Source organism: Sciurus carolinensis, unplaced genomic scaffold, assembly GCF_902686445.1.
Source record: "Sciurus carolinensis unplaced genomic scaffold, mSciCar1.2, whole genome shotgun sequence".
Lineage (NCBI taxonomy): Eukaryota > Metazoa > Chordata > Mammalia > Rodentia > Sciuridae > Sciurus > Sciurus carolinensis.
In genome coordinates, this window is record NW_025920122.1 from 3,094,875 (window position 1) to 3,112,268 (window position 17,394).

The 17,394-nt window shown below is 40.6% G+C and overlaps 1 pseudogene; it reads right to left on the reverse strand.

Annotated features, from left to right (window-relative positions):
* Positions 1 to 3,383: 3,383 nt before the first annotated feature.
* Positions 3,384 to 17,394, reverse strand: part of LOC124973812 (beta-1,4-galactosyltransferase 6-like) — a 32,731-nt pseudogene continuing 18,720 nt past the window's right edge.

Below are 17,394 nucleotides of genomic sequence, written 5' to 3' on the forward strand. Positions count from 1 at the left end.
TCTAGCCCTCCTTCAATATTTTCATTCGTCCTAAAAGCCTGGTGTGAAAGGGAGACATAGCTTCCATTTGAGAATCAGAAGAGATTCCATACTTCGTTTGAAATACCAACCCTACCCATTTCCCACTATTTATGAATCTCCAGACATTTCTAGAGAGGAAAAATTTAAGGTTGCTTTATTTTATTTTTCTATAGAACATAATATTTCATAAAAAAATGCTAAAAATAACATTTCCATGAGAAGCAGAAAACAGAGTACAAGAAATTAAGAGCATTTATATCAGTGTATTTATGTAGAAGACCTTTCATATCTTAATATAATAATTATAAGTACATTTTGCCTTTCTGATAGATAGCATGATCAATTTGGTTCTCTTTGTTGACATACTTGCAAATCCAAGGCACAAAATCTAGAGTACTCTATTTGAAATGTATGGAAAGGAATATAACTGGGAGAAGGAAAGGCAACATTGAAAGACATAAAATGTACTTTCACTTGTAGGAAGCTTACAAAAGGAAAATATTCATCGGATATTTTCTCATTTTGCTTTTAAGCAAATATCAATATTTTGGTTGGGAAAGAAGTACACTTATTAAATACACAAATTTTGTACTTATATAATATTGTGAATACATTTTTCTTACTGAATATCTGATTCACAAAGTACAAACAAAAATTTAAATTTAACCTTTAAAATACTTGTTTGGCAAAGAATTAAATAACTATCTTCACTGTGAATTAGATATAATATCATCACTGTGCGCACTTTTCCATTTTCTTTTCTACTGACCTGGCCATTAAATGTGATTCCTTCTCTAGTAAAAGGCACTGCATAAATTTACCACAAGTGCTACAGAAATTAATAGTATTTCTGTCAATGCATTTATGTAGAAACCTTTCCTATCTTAATATCTCTATGTCCACATATATAGGAAATACAAGTTATCAGATGATGTCTTCATAATTTTAGATAGGTTTCAATTTGCTTGATTTGTTTAGAAGTGACACAACACTTTCAAACAGATGAAGGTGCCTAGCATGGCACCTGATACACAGTAGACCATCAATACATGTTCATTAATAAGTCCACCAAACATACCACACAGAAGAGCATTTTCATTTGCAATGTGTTTGTTAATGTGTAGGAAATAATTTCAACTTGATACAATGAAGACAACTGGCCAAAGCTCTCTCATTCTTATGGGAAACATATAAAGGTCAATGTTTGTTGCAAAAAATGATTTTACATCTGTACTTAATATTTACATACCACTCCTAAACAACTATCAATGTCACAAGAAAATAAGGCCTGAAGTAGTGGTAGTGAGTGCTGTAGAAACTGTAAGGTGTACATCAAAACAAGAAGATGTGGACAGTCAGGTTAAAATGAGAAAAATATTTCCCTACTAAGACTCATAAATTAGTCAATTTCACCCACCATTAAGAAACTTGAGTATGAGTTCATTATTTATGCTTCTATATTTTTGTGAAATAAACATTTGAAAATTCTGTTATATATTTCAGACTAGGTTATCAGTTTTCTCAAAATATGAGAATTTTGACTGTTTTATGTTTGGTTTGTGAGCATTTGTATTAGCAAAACTGCCACAGAAAAATAACATTGGAAAATCAAACTTTCATCCTGAGATAAATGACCACATTTCTGTTTTAGGTGAACAAGGAGAATATGATCCAAACATTTTTTACATGTAAAATTGTATCATTCTTCATTGTCATTGAAGATGCACTTTATTAGGTATACAAACTTTTGTTTTAAATTTGTGAATATAACTACACCTGGTGGAAGATACCTGTAATCTAAGACAAGAGTCCCAAGTTTGACGTCTACCTCAGCAATTTCAAGAGTCCCTAAGCAACTTAATGAGATAGTGTCTCAAAATCAAAAACAAAAAGGACTCTGGATGTAGTTCAGTGGTAAAGAATGGCTTCATTCAAGCCCAGTACCCCCACCAAGTTTTTTCTAAAACTATTGTAAGATATTTTAAAAATATACATAATGGGTAAATTGGAAAGTAAAAATATTTGTGGTATTTGTCATGGAAAACTTTGCCCGATTTTGAAATAAATACACTTGGTATCAGGTAGCTGGACATGTCTTCCAAAGTGTCATATTGCATTATCAGTTCATTTAAATAACTGATAATGCATGTTAAAATACCTCTATTAAATTATACTTTTAACAAGAAAATTTTAGTAATTACCCAATTTCTTGAAATTCAAAACATAGTTTGAATGATATTGGCTTACATTAAAAGAGTCCTTTTCAAAAATGAAATTCCACAAGAATGAGAATTAAAATTTGTTTTATCTACTAAGAATTTATGTTCATAAAATAGAATATGTAATGTCTTTTCCAATAGTACAGTTCATTCGTATAACTACTACTGGGTTTTCTATAGTTCCATCTTTAAAAAAAATTTTTTAAATGAAGATACTGGTTTTATTGACTCTTCTGATCTAGAAGTAATAAAATACCTATTCACTATGCATATTAAAAATATAGTGTATATAAAAACCTTGGAAACCTTTTTTGAGGCTCAGAATCCCTGACACACCAGGGTATAGGAAAGAAAATCAACATAAAGAGGTCCTTTACAGCATCTCAGATCATAACGTTTTAGATTTTCTCAGTAATATTCATGCAGTATACATAAACAATATGTTTGTGATTTAGCAAAATCTGATGAAATTGCAAGTACGAAAAAAAAACTAGTTAATTCTGGCAGGAAGAAAAGCTGTTTTAGTCCCTTCTTCTTTCCCTTTAAAACCCTAGAAAAGCTGCGACTTCTTCCATATGAGAGGCTCGGGATGAAAAGCTGAAAACTAGTATAACAGGTTGCTGTATTAATTTTCAGTTATTTCACATAATGGTTAAGCTTTGTTTAGTGAAATAAAATTACAGTGTTTTCTTCCCATGCAAATAAAATGTCCATAAAAAGTCAATGAAAGCATCACCAATGTCACACAAAACTGAAACAAGTTATTTCTCAAAAATTTGAACACATTAAATTACATCACATATGTACAAAGCATGTTTCAAAGGACATAAAAGAACTCTCTTGAATTAAATTATATATTTCAGAATAAAAACCTTTCTCTTTTGGGGGAACTCTATCAACTTCCACTCTCAAGCAAGGGTTCTGTTGTTTGCTGGCCATGGGGTGTGTAGGGAAGCAGAGAGGAGGGGCTTAAGAAGAATGAATGTGTCTAATCCCACAGTGTCAACCTTGAGGACTGCTGGCTCTTCTTAGAGATGAGGGCACTGAGACATGCAGTGGCTGACCTACAGTAACACTGTACTCCCAGTTTATGATCCAGCACAGTGCTCTACACTGCCAGGAGAGCTATTTCTTTTAACAGTCTTAGATTGGAGCTAACTCTGACATGAGGTTCTCAGATATATTTGTATACAACTTATCAACCAGTATTTTTGCTGTGTATAATATATTGTTCAACCTATCATGTTCTGACGCTCCTAAGAATATCATAGTGATTTATAATGCCTAACAATTGGACTTCCCTGGACGATGATGAAGAATGGAATTGTATTTTCCTAGGTCTCCCTCTGGGCTTGTAATTACATCCAGCATAGTGAACTCTGTTCCAAAGGTCATCACCTTCTCTTCCCCATCACCAGAAGGCATGAGGAAAAGAATGGATGTTTCTCAACTCTTTCCACTGTCAGTCCACTTACACCACCAAAATAACTTTTCTTTTTTTTTTTTTTTTAAGGGATGCTTGTAAGGCTTATATTTTTTCTGAGAGTCTACTGTGTCAGGACCCTGTGTCCCGCCTTGTTTTTTTTTTTTTTTTTGTAAACAAATATGATACATGTTTTTTCTATTTTTGTACACAGAGTAAAGGCACACGATTTGTGTAATCATAAATTTACATAGGATAATGTTGTTTGATTCATTTTGTTATTTTTTTCCATCCCCCCACTCCTCCCACGTCTCTATTCCCTCTATACAGTCCTTCCTTCCTCCATTCTTGCCACCCTCCTTAACCCTAACCCCAAACCTAAGTTTTCATATGGCAGAATATACGTATATTTATCCATCTTTGCTGCAATGTGATGGGGCATTTCTCCACATCCATAACAGTTTTGGTCAATTTCAGGTAGATGATCCACATCATGGAAGACCATGCAATTCTAGATGTTGTCCTTCATGGCCTCCTTGAAGCCCACTTGAAGAGCATCACAGGATTAAAAGGTTGTGTGCCACTCTGTTCAATGACATAAAAGGAAAATTCCTGCTGCTGTTTCTGAAGCATTGGAATAAAAATTAGGAAGATGTTCATGGTGTTGTGGAAAGGAATGAGAACTACTAATTTCCATCTGTGTTTAGGGTCTTCTGGCTTCCAGTGACCTCCTGGTTCAATATCCAAATACTTAGTGAAGAGCTGATGAACTTCATCAAAACTGATTCCCTTACAAGGACACTGAGAAATCCCTGCATGTAAGGCAGTTTTTCCTTGTAGGGAAGGAATGGTGAGTACTGAAGTGTTCTGGGAGATACCTGGTTGTTTGAACACGATTGTCACTTCAATTATTGACTATAGAATAATCTGTGCCATTGAGGGTGGTGTTTTATTTCTGCACAGCGTGATCATGTCCTATAGTTTTCACATTTTCTGTCAACATTATCCCTGGAGCTTGTGTCGTAGTGAGGTATGTGTTTCCAGTACCCAGAGTCAGACTGATGATGTAGAGACAAGGCCAGGAGAAGGAGAAGATGAAGGCTAGACTGGAGCTGTTTGGAGGCCTGCATCACCTGCCTGAGCACAGCCTTCTTCCTCTTCCCAGCCAGCAGCTTGGCTGTGCTCCCAGGCCAGAATCAGGGCCACTCTTCAGGCCCTAAACTTCCATGAATGTGCTAAGACCCCTAGGAAGCAGAGGTGCCCCACTGAGCAGCTCTGGGAACTGGGCCCTAGAGGGAAGCAGAAAAGGGGAGAAAGAGCATGCAATGAATGGGAGGCATGAGAGCCAGGGAGGAGAGGTCCTGGAGGACTAGGGGAAGGACAGAGGGAGGAGAGGTAAGGCCAGACCGGGTTCCAGGGACCAGAGGACCTGAAGAGACCACAGAAGGTCCAAGACTTCCATTCTCTCTGCCAGGCACTGGCAGGGGAGGGTTTCAATGTGGGAGAGGTGCAGGCGACCAGCCCATGCACCTGCTGAGGGGCAGCTCACTGCAGCATGCCATCCTCCCCAGGGTCTTCTCACTGCAACTGCCTCACAGTGTAACTTCCTGATGAGCAGATGACCACCCAAATGTCAGAGCTGTGTGTGCCTGGAAAGTATTTCAGAACTCAGGCCATTCTAAACCAACTACCACTTGATACCTGTACCAAGAGTTGTTTCCTTCTGCTGTCCAGCACTGGATGAGCTGTTAGTGTGAATTATGGGGGAAAACAGATACCCTGGATGGTGCTCTGTGGATCTGTATAGAAGTTGATCCACCACCATTTCTGTGAAGTAATATTTTCTGAGCACCCCACTTCGCCATCTACAGACTTATATTCTGAGCCTTCATCTGAGCAGCTGGAAAAAGTTCTGGCTGAAAAAGGAATTGCTGCAGATCTACCAGCTCTGATCAGGCATAATCCTGCTCCTGTACTTCTTCCTCTCTACTAGATCCTTCAGCGCCAGGTGCCATAGACTTACCTGCCTTAGATTCACCCACCTATAACTACAACCTCTTAAACTCCATCAATGGATCCTCCCTAAAGTCCACCAGGCCCTCATTTCCTCCATTATCATGTGTCCACTACACTTACTCCATAGTGCTGTCCTCTTTTCTTTCTTCCCAGTAACCCCCAAACACCAGGGATCTTGTAGTCATCAACCACTTGGAAACTTGCCGTTAAAACTCACCTTTTTCCCTTCTACAAATGTCTTGATTTAGACTTCTCTAACATTACTTTTTCATGTTCATGTACATTCAGAGGAATTTGGCTTCTAGTTTCCTTTCATGGGATATATATTGCCTTACTTAGCATACATGTTCTTTCTCTCTCACTTTAGTTTTTGATCTCATGAAAAGCAGGTGAGTGTCCTCCCCCTTTTTATCTATTCATTCAAAGAGTACACATGATATTGGCATTAGGAAAGATCCATTTTACTATGTTTAAGAAAATTTTTAATGTAACCAGCTAGATAGAATCAATCACTGAAAATAAATTGAGTGATAAAACAAAATCAACAGTAATTATAATCCAGCAAAGAAGATTGAGTGTGGGACATGAAAAAATCAAGAAGAAAATATATTCAGTGAAAGTTACTGATTCCTTTGAAGATCAGCCTTCAAAATATCAATGTGAACATACCTTCACCACAGCAGTTCAGATTTCCCATGACTACCTTAGGTGACACACTGAAAATCACACCACTGATTTCCAATATGAACCTCAGCTCACCAAGGGACAGTTGGAATGCAAGGTAAGGATGTGCGTCCCACAGTATCATGGTGACCAGCCATTTTGGAATTTTCAGAGTGATGCACATGTCACACTATGGGGGTGCTTCCTTTCTCTAAATAAGTGTATTTTACAAGTGTGTTGTTGAAGAGTGTATGTGTTACTTCAGAAACTGAATCCCAGACCTGTACATTAACATTCTCTGTTTATGAACATTGTTAAACCAGACAATATGACCTACCACAAATAATGGTATTAATCAAAGAAATCTAGGGTGAAAGGGAGACATAGGTCCCACTTTGAGAGTCAAAAGCGATTCCATTTCTGGTTTAAATACTGACCCTACCCATTTTCCACTATTTGTGAATCTCCATACCTTAGGATATAGAGAAAATTTTAATTTTTTAGAATCAGAATAAAAATATATACATAGAAGTTTATATTTATGGGAGAAAATTTCAAGGTGAGGGGGTTTTAAGATTCTATCCCACTAATTTGAAATTTGAAAATAAAACAGTATCATCTGGTTATTTCCCTCTACAGTGATACGTTATCAAAATAGCATACCAGTCCTCTGAATCCTTCTCCTTCATATCACCATGTGATCTCTCCTTCTTGTATGGTGACTTTGTGTGAACAGTTGGTTTCCAGGAATGTCCTGAAGCAAAGAGTAACCTGGTTACTCTTTTGCTCTTCCTCCTAGACACTACTGTCCAGGACTAATAGTGAGCCTTCCACCGCTGGCCTTAGACCTCAGCACCAACCACGTTCACTGGAGGATGGAAAAGACCTTGAGAGAGGGAAGAGCCTGACAGGTTCCCTGAGGGAAACAGATACCAGCACCAACTATAGAGCTGAGAATCAATGGGTAAGCTGGCCTTATTCCTGCAGTATTCATCTCCCCAGTAATACAGATGACCTTGTTAGGAACTGACTAATGGCATGAAGGGGTGAGGTCCAGCATGAACAAATGTGCCCCCTCCCAAAGTCCATGACTGTCTGGGCTGGGCTGAATTCCAGAAGGACTGGAGACTGGCTGTCCCTGCTCCAGCTCCTTTCTTACTGTACCCCAGGTGCCTGTCTCCCTCTTCAGGGACATCTTGTCTTCCATCACCCTCACTGCCTCCTTCACGTCCATGCTGTCCCCTGCCCCTGCTCCCTATGCCAAAGGACTTACCTCTGCATATGCAGGCCCCTCCCTCTGCTCAAGGCCTATCATGTGCAAACCCTGGATTTGATTCTGGTACCATCAAAGAAACAAAGAAAAAAATGAATAAATAAAAAAATGGTACATGTGTTTCTGTACACATTCTATTCCTTTCCAGGTTTAGTACCAAGAAGGAACAGGAAACAAAATCAGGGCAATTCATATCATTCTCTTTAGTATATACTTTTGTTCTGATGTGATCAGGTCTTTCCTATGTCCATTGTGATTGCTACTATTCTAGGAGAATGTCATGGAGGCAAGAGTGTTTAGAATTGATAGGAGAGGAAAGAAAACATGATTTCTATTCTGTTCGTCATGAGTCATCTTCCTCATGATGCAAGCCAGAATGAAGGTCTTGCACTGTCTCATAGAGGTTCCTTCCAGTCCCAGGACTGTTTGGAACCATGGGCTGGGGATTCATACAGAAAACTCACCTCTGACAGGTAGCACAACAATGTCCTGTCCTCCTTCCCTTCCTTCTATGGTTTATAGTTTAAGGTTGCACACATAGCTGTGCCATTCATTGGGGGAATATTATCTTTTTCAACTGCTTGATCTTGATGGAGAGAGTTGACTATGTACTTATTACAACTCACTTGGAAACAAATCCTAATAATACCATTTTTCACTATGGAAATTCAGTCACTATGAACCATGGAGGGCTGTGTAGTCAGATGGTTCAACTCTGTGCAATAGAATTTCAGAATGGCCTGAAGCAGAGAAAGACTTAGCTACTATTTACTTCGTTGTACCCCTGGACATGAGTTTCTTAGGTGCAATAGTAAAGCTGACACATGTGGCCTCAGTCCTCAACACCAGCCTCACTCACTCACGATGGCAGTGATCATGAGAGAGGGAGGAGCATGTGATATTCCCAGAGGGAACACACACACACATGTACCACCACCACCACCACCATGCACAATGATGAAAAGTGCTGAATCAACTGCCTCCTATTACAGAATATATGCCCACAAGATATAAATGACAAAGTCAGGGTGCCCCAATGTGGCTCTGGGTACAGGAACCAGATGAAGGATATGCACATCCCTTACTCTTCGGTTCCATGGCCTGGGCGGGGATGGATGCCTGGGCCTCCATGTTCCAGCTTCTCTCCAGCAGCATCCACAGGTCCTTCACTACCTTTGCAAGGCCTACTTCTCTCCTACCACTCTCACTGCTCCCTCAACTCTATGATCTCCCTCCCTTTCTCCCTGCTCCAAGGCTCCATTCCCTATACCCAGGTCCTGTTCCCAGGAGCAAACCCCCAGCACCCTGACTCCTGCCTGTTTCTGAGATCAGTCCAGAGTCATACTTCTGAGGTGAACACTTGAGAATGAGACCTTGGAGTCTCCTCAGACTTAGCTGCCCCTATTAGAAGTGGCCTTGAAACTCCTGTCACTCGCCTGCTCATGAGAGAGGGAAGCTGGCAATAATGCAGAGAGAACCAGCGGGAAACAGGTCAGCCATGCTCAGCACAGCTCAGTACAGCAGAGCAGATCCACACTCTCCCCCAGATTCTCCAACCTAACCTGGGCATAGACCCCAACCTGAGCACTGAATTCAACTCCCAGTGACAGTTCTGGAATGACAGGAGACAGTGATTGACTATGTGGGACATAAGCACTGGAGCCTAGTTGACACTCATCTTTTCACCTCCCTTTTCTCCCCTAAAGGGATTAGGACCTGAATTCAGGGTGCTGTGTCATCTTCTCTCCATGACAGTCCTGATCTCTTCTCCTGGGCAACTGAGTGTCATCTGTACCTGATCTGAAATGGGGGCAGCTATACAAACATTAGGACATAAATTTTTCAAATATAAATGATAGAAAGCAATGAAACTGTCTTATTTATTGTGGTAATAGTGAGAAGTTCATGGTCTTAGATCTTCTCCTTCCTCAGAGGAAATCCAAGGGAAGGTGGTCGACATGCATTGTGATTTCTCCATCATTGATACAGGCCTCTCAGGGTCTGAACAAGCAGGAGATGCCTAGTTTTATCAAAGAGCAGCTGAGGCTGGTTTATAAATTCTTCACTATGAACTCTGAGGTTCATGATGAAATAAAAACATGAGCAATAGAAATTGTGATGAGTGATGATGATATTGACCATGTAGGGACCTGACTGAACTTTACTAGAGAAACATCCTGGTCTCCTGACTCTGCAGCAGATCTCATTCCATAGGGAAGCACCAGTCTTGGCTGCAAATACACAGGAGCCTGGCTCAAAAGACAGCATCCCACATGTTTCTTATAACTTTTCTCTATCTTCAGAAGATCTCAGAAGCAAGTTCTCTTCCCTTTCCTTACGGAAAGCAAAGTACAAGGAATGGAAATTCCACCCTGATACAGAGTCAGAGAATTAGCCTGCTGCCGACTGCACCCAATGAATGCCATTTCTCTGTTATTTTTGGTAGGGCAAGGTATGTGCAGCCAGCACAGAATGAGGCTGGATGCCCTAAACACACTGGCTTAGATGATATGTGCTTTATAGTCACTTGGAGGTGGGAGATACTGCTCCTAGGCTCCTTCACTAGAAAGTGGAGGTACAGCTACTCCTGGGAGCAGCCAGAAAGAGGCTGGGGCAGCAAAAGTTGAGGACAAGAGGAATGCCCATCCAGGGGGTCAATAACAGTCACCAGGTCCCTGCCTGGACTGCAGTGACCACATTCTGATGATCATACTCAAAATGGCAAGAGCCTGAAATCCGTGGGGACCTTATCTGGGAAATGCCCTGGAGGAGCCTGTGAGTCACTGGGGAGACAACACCAAGGTCCCTCTAGGTGGAGTTCCATGTGAGAAGATGGCACTTGTACCTGTGTCCTTCACCCTGGACAGCTGCCTGAGTGTCCTGCCCAATCCCAGAGCATCTTCTCTTATTAACCAGCAGTAGTGCCAAAAATAACCCCTCTATCCTGGGCACTTACAGAGATGCCTGCACCCTCCACCCTGACTCTCATTCCCTTTCCAGGCAGATCTTCCCTGATGGCTGCAGCTTCTGTGCTCACCTGCAGTCTCAGCTGGAGACAGGGGACATGCAAGGCCTTGTCTTTGCCTAGAGTACACACCCTCCTCTAGGACACTCTGCAGAGTGAAGCAATCACCTGCCTCAGGTCACATTCTGGTTATCAGCTCAGTGACAGAATCCTCTTCAGTGGAGAAAACCTGACCACTGGCTCTCCTGAGCTCAGCTCTGTTCAAACCTACTATGTCACTGATGACCTTTACAGAGATCAAGGTGCCTGAAATGTGTTTCTCAGGTATGATTTGGGGACATTTTAAGAAGATTATGTCAACTTTGATGCAAAAATCAGGGAGGTGGGGGGACAGAAAATGACCCACATACCATTGCTAGTTCATCATGGGAAGGGAGATGTCCTAGTAAGGGAACAAACATGTGTTTACATGAGACTAGAAAAGTGAAGAATCCAAAAAGAAAATGGTTGTTTCCCACAGAACTACTAAATATAAAACTGGGGGATAATTAAAAAAATTACCAGGATATCAGTGTGTTGGGTGACAGCTTCCTGCATCCTAAATACTGTGAATGGAGCCAGGAAGACAGGGAGAGAATGGGGCATAAATAGATAAGAGTATTTAAAGAACCAAAGGACAAAAATATTCCATAATAGGGGAAAACCTGAACTCAACAAGAAAGTACCACAACAAAATCAGTCCGAGGAAATATAAAGAAAATGAGTGCCACCACATATGTTGTCACTTGATTGAACAACAGTGAAGGGACACTTGGAGCTTAATGAAAGGAGCACATTGTTCATCAAAATCAGGAGAGGAAGAAGGCAGTGGAGCAACACCTTTACAATATGAAAGGAAAAAAATCTGACAACCTGAATTTCTTTACCAGGGATACTATCTTCCAAAAATTAAGGCAAAATGAAACTTTCATAGATATTAAAATTCACTTGCATCCAGGCATAGACACAGGCATGCCTGTAATTCCAGTGACTCAGGAGACTGAGACAAGAGGATTGAAAGTTTCAGGACAGTCTCAGAAATTTCTTGAGACCCTCAACATCTCAGTGAAACCCTGTCTCAAAATAAAAAGTAAAAATGAAGGAGTTGTGTTTCGGAGGCTAAACACACTCCTGATCAATTTTTCCCCCAATTCACTTGCAGCCTCTCACTTATAGCAATACTATGGAATCCCTCAGAGAAGGAAATGACATAATGTAGAAAAGTGCATTTACATAAAATAATGGAAAATCATCAGATGAAAAGGGATAATTCTGAATCATTTTATCTTCTATAAAAAATCATTGAAGAAAATTAATGAAAATATATTTTTTGTGAGACTGTATTAAATGGAAATTATGAAACAAGTAGCACAAAAGCAGAGAGAATGAAGAATATGTTATGAAGTTCTAATTTATATGTAAAGTATCACTTTAAGGTGGATATTGTTCAGCTATATATATGCACTGTAAGATGTATAGCACCATCAAAATAAAGCCATTATTACATCAAAAAGTTACAGATGATAAACTGTATTAATCAGGTTTCTCCATAGAAACAGATTTAATAGGCGACATAGCAGACATAAGGTAGATGTAGATATAGATTGACAGATGATAGGGAGTAGATGTAGGATAAAATAAGTAAATAGAGTTTATAGCCATAGATAAAATTTTTGTGTGTAGTAATTCCTCGTTATTTGTAGGAATTAATAAAGACAGAGTTAAGAAAAATGAATATATTTAGCACAGATGCATTTTTAGACAATATTTCCAATGCATGTGTCATGGAATCTAAAGATGCAGAACATAAAATATTGAGGGTCAAATGCAGAGAGATATGTAAATATATATTACATGTTGTCCTGTATCCCTTAGCATTAGAGGTAAATCCTAAGAGATTCATCATTAGGCAATTTCATCATCTGTGTACATCATGCAGTATACTTAACGCAAAAGTATATGGTACAGCCTGCTATACACCACGGATATATGGAATTTGAGTGATCGTTGTTGGCATATATGATATATTCTAACATTAAATGTATTATACAATTTACAGAGAATATATATTGAAGCCTATTGCTTCTAGGATCATGAATAAAGCAACATAATTCAATCCAGCACAAGAGAAATGAAACAATCAAGAGACTGCAGAGTCCCTCATGGTGCAAGGGGCAGTGCAACAGTCTCACAATCTGAAGAGACTGGGTATACATGAGAGATGTGAAGCTGTTGTAAGCATAGCACAACTCATATGGCTTTACACTAAACATTTTTATAATTAGAAGGAGAACACTCTGATTAACAATGAGAATCATAGTATAAAAATACACAGAAAATATCATAGTTATGTTATCATTATCAAATATTATCTACTGTACAATATTGTGTGATTCTTTCACACAACTGACAGCACAGGAGCATTGTTTACTGCATTATCATCATAAATATGAGTAATGTGTTGCCCTTCAACCTCAGGATAGAACGATATAACAAGGTGATAAGAATTTCTCAGCTCCACTGTATCTTATGAAACCTGCACTACATATGCAATCTACAGTAACCAAAACATAATTACAGCAGTGCAAGACTGGGTAGATATAATAGATCTGTACATACATAAATAGACACACATACAGAGAGAGACAACTATTCATTGAATCAGTTTACATGTTTGTTGTAGATGGTGAGATCAAAATCTGCTGGGCAGTCTGCAGCCTGATAATTCAGTAAGAGTTAAGGTCCAAGTCTTGAGTCTGAGTTCAGCAGGACAGTACTTTGGAAATGTCAGTATTTGCTCTAAAGGTATTTGACTCTTCATGATACCCTGGGGACTTCATAGAGGACAACCTGCTTTACTCAATGATAACTAATTAAATGTTAATCACATATGAAAATCAACTTCAGTCAGCATCCATACAGGTGTTGAACAAAATCAATATGGGAAGGTGGCCTAGCCAATCCAAAAATCAATCATCACTTAAGTTAGTGAATAGATGAAAGGCAACACTTTCTTAAAAAGAACCAAAGTGGGTGAAAAATAAAAATAAAAACATTGAACTTAAAGAGAAAATACTAAATGAGGAGACACATTTAAATTGTACATTTAAACAAATTATATTTTGAATTGCTTATCAGTGATTAAATGTCACTACTAAAAGACATATATGGTTAGACTGAACTTTACACCAAGATTCAACCATATATGTTGCTTACAAGAAACCCAATTTGAATTTTAAAAACACAAAAATCAGTCCAAACTGGGGAAAAATTTCCTCTCACAGAGACAAACCCATATACCTATAGCCATGTGATATTTTCCAAAGTTGCTCAAAATATATCTTGGAAAAAAGATGTGCTTTTAAATAAATGATGCTGGGAAAATGGAGAGCTATATGTAGCAAAATGAAGTTAGACCCCTGTCCCACACCCAGGACAAAATTCAAATTGAAATGCATCAAAGACTTAGGAATTAGATCAGAAACTTTACAACTGCTAAAAGAAAACACGGGGACAAAATACCATCATATAGATGCAGGTACCAACTTCCTTAACAAGACCCCAAAAGCAGAAGAAATAAAAGCAAGAGTCAATAAGCAAGATGCCATCAAAGTAAAAAGTGTTCTGCAGCAAAGGAAACAATAAGGAACGTGAAGAGGGAGCCAAACAAGGAGAGAAAATCTTGGCCAACGAGTTGCCTAACAAGGTATTAATATTCAGAATATACAAAGAACTCAAAAAACCGTAGCTCCAAAAAACAAATAGTTGAATTAATGAATGGGTAAAAGAACAAACTGAAATTTCTCAAAGAAGAAACACAAATATCCAATAAATATATGACAAAGTGTTCAACATCTCTAGCAATCAGGGAAATGCAAATGAAAACTATACTAAGATTTCATCTCACTTCAGTCAGAATGCAATGATCAAGAACAGGGGCGGTGGTCTCGGCGCCATTTGTCTCTGCCCTCAGGTCCCTGCGGTCTGGAGTTCCCGGCTGGTCCTGTGGACCTCCCCGCCTGCACCATCCTTAGACCTGTCCGCCTGTGGCATGTGTCCTGGCCGCCCGCGTGCCTTGCCTCCCTGGCCACCAGCACCAAGGCGGCCCTAGGGCTCCTCAGGAGCACAACGCGGGCCCGCAATGGCCGCGCGGGTGACTGCAGCAACCTGAGGCCACAGCCAGTGCAAAAGACCTGATCCTGGCTGAGCCTGGCGCGCAGCCTGGCGCGCAGGTGCAGGGCGCTGTGAGCACCCAGCCTCAGGGCACCAGTCCCCGTGGGCCCACCGAGGGAGGGCCGGGAGTCTTCCAGAGGCCGTCTTACACCGCGCGGGGTGGTGACCTTTTGCCCCTATGCTGTCGGGCTGTGATGTCCCTGCCTCAGGGAAAGGGCGGTGGGCTTTCAGCAAGGGAGCAGGAGCTACTTAACCTGGGGCATTCCTGGACGTCTGGGAGGCCCACTGTGCCTGTGGACTCAGCAGGCCCTGGGCCCAGGGTCCAGGTGGTTGCCTGCATTGCTGGTGCCTCTTTTGAGCAAGCAAGGCTGCGCCTCATATGTGCATGTGCGCATAAATATTTTCAGGAATGACTTAAGTGTACTTAGGAGCAATAACAGGTGGACATGCTGCACAACCTCATGCATTAGAATCACCCTGATGTGGAAGAACGTCAGGGTTCCCCTGGCGCCTTGAACCAGAGTCACCTGTTACATTCTGCCCCTGGTGTTAAGGTGTGTGAATTGGGGTCTGTGACCTTTGAGGATATGGCTGTGACTTTCACCCAGGAGGAGGGGGCAGCTGGACCCAATTCAGAATACCTTGAAACAGGAGGTGATGCTGGAAAACTGTGGGCCCCTGGTCTCCCTGGGGTATCCTCTTCCAAACCCTGAGCTGATTTTCCAGCTGGAGAACGGGCAGCAGCTATGGACGGTGATTATAGACCTATCCTAGAGTACCTGTCCAGGTGAAAACCTAAAGCCACCAAACTTACTACTTGTGAGCCAACCTTGTCTGAGGGTGCCCTCCTCCAGGGACTGTTAACACAAGGGGCTGCAGGGTGCTCCCAGCTGGTGCAAGCCAGGTGTCAGGATGTGCCATCTGCAGTGCAGGAGGGACACTTGAGACCAGGCATAGAGCTGCAGGACAATTATCCCTGGACATGGTAGTTTAGGGGCAGCTGAGGGCCCAGGTTCAAGGATTGTACAGGATGAGGAGGAAAATACCTCCAAATGTAACCAATGTGGGAAAGTGATTATCAAGAAACACCTCCTTGCTGGATGTGAGAAAATCCACTCTGGAGTGAAACCCTATGAGTGCACAGAGTGTGGGAAGACCTTCATTAAGAGCACGCACCTCCTCCAGCAACAGATGATTCACACGGGGGAGAGGATCTAAGAGTGCCTGGAGTATGGGAAGGCCTTCAACCACAGGTCCTACCTCACCCAGCACCAGCGCATCCACAGCAGGGAGAAAGCTTGTAAATGCAGCGAATGTGGAAAGTCCTTCACCCTCTGCTCCAATTTCGTCTTGCATAGCAGGAGACACACTGGAGAGAAATCCTTTGTGTGCACTGAGTGTGGGCAGGTCTTCCGGCATAGGGGAGGTTTCCTTAGACACTGTGTGGTACACTGGTGGGAAGAATCCCTATGAGTGCAGGGAGTGTGGGAAGTCCTTTTTTCTTTCTTTTTTCTTTCTTTTTTTTTGTGAAGGATTGTATCAGGGTTTTGCTAAATTACCCATGGGGGTTTTCAACTTGTGATCCTCCTGGATCCCAGTAGCTGGGATTACTGGCATGTGCCTTTTCTCCTCATTCTTTATGTTGTTTTAAATACCTAACATGTGGACATTTTCTTGGTTTCTGTGTATTGATTACTGTAGCTGAGTGTTAATTCTTCAAACTGGGTAGGTGATTATTCTTATTTAAAACTCATTAGCATTTCTTGTTCCTTTAACTTTCCATATTCATTTTGGGATAAGTTTTTTCAATATTACTAAAAAAAAACCTTGGTAGCCTTTTCATAGAAATTAAATCTGATCAGTTAAAAAAAAAGGATACAAACAACAATAAATGCTGCTGAGATTGTGGGGAAATAGGTACATGAGTACATTGTTGGTCATACTGCAGACTAATACAACCACTCTGAAAAGCAGCATGGAGATTCCTCAGAAGTCTAGGAATGGAACCAATAGATGCCCCAGCTATTCCAATCTTTGGTGTTTTCCCCAAGGATCGAAAATAGGCAAGGTAAGAGAGAGGAGTTTGTTTGCATTTTTCTACATGTAGCTATCCAGTTTCCCTTCATCAGTTGTTTAAAATGCTGTATTTTTTTTCAAACTACATTTTTGGCACTCTATATCCATACAGCCATTTGAATGTTTGTAGCCACAAAGTACACAATAGCTAAATAATGAATTCAACCCAGATGCCCATCTATATATGAATGACTCAAGAATGAATCAAGAAAGTGTGGTGTGGAACACAAATGAATTCTAGTCATGCATAAAAAAGAAAGAAATCATGGAATCTGCTGGTAGAGTGGGTGGAAATGGAGAGTGTCAAGCAAGTGAAATAAGCCAAACTCAGAAACTGAAAGGTCAAAATTTTTCTCTCATCTGGGGAAAGTACAGTACAATAAGGGAAAGAGTGAGGGAAGGATAGGATAGCATAAAGAATCAAACAAATACAAATTAACAGATGGGAGAAAGAAAGTGAAATAGAGCCGAAGAAGAAGGATGGGAGAGGGGAGGGAGGAAAGAAGGGAAAAGGAGGCACCATGAA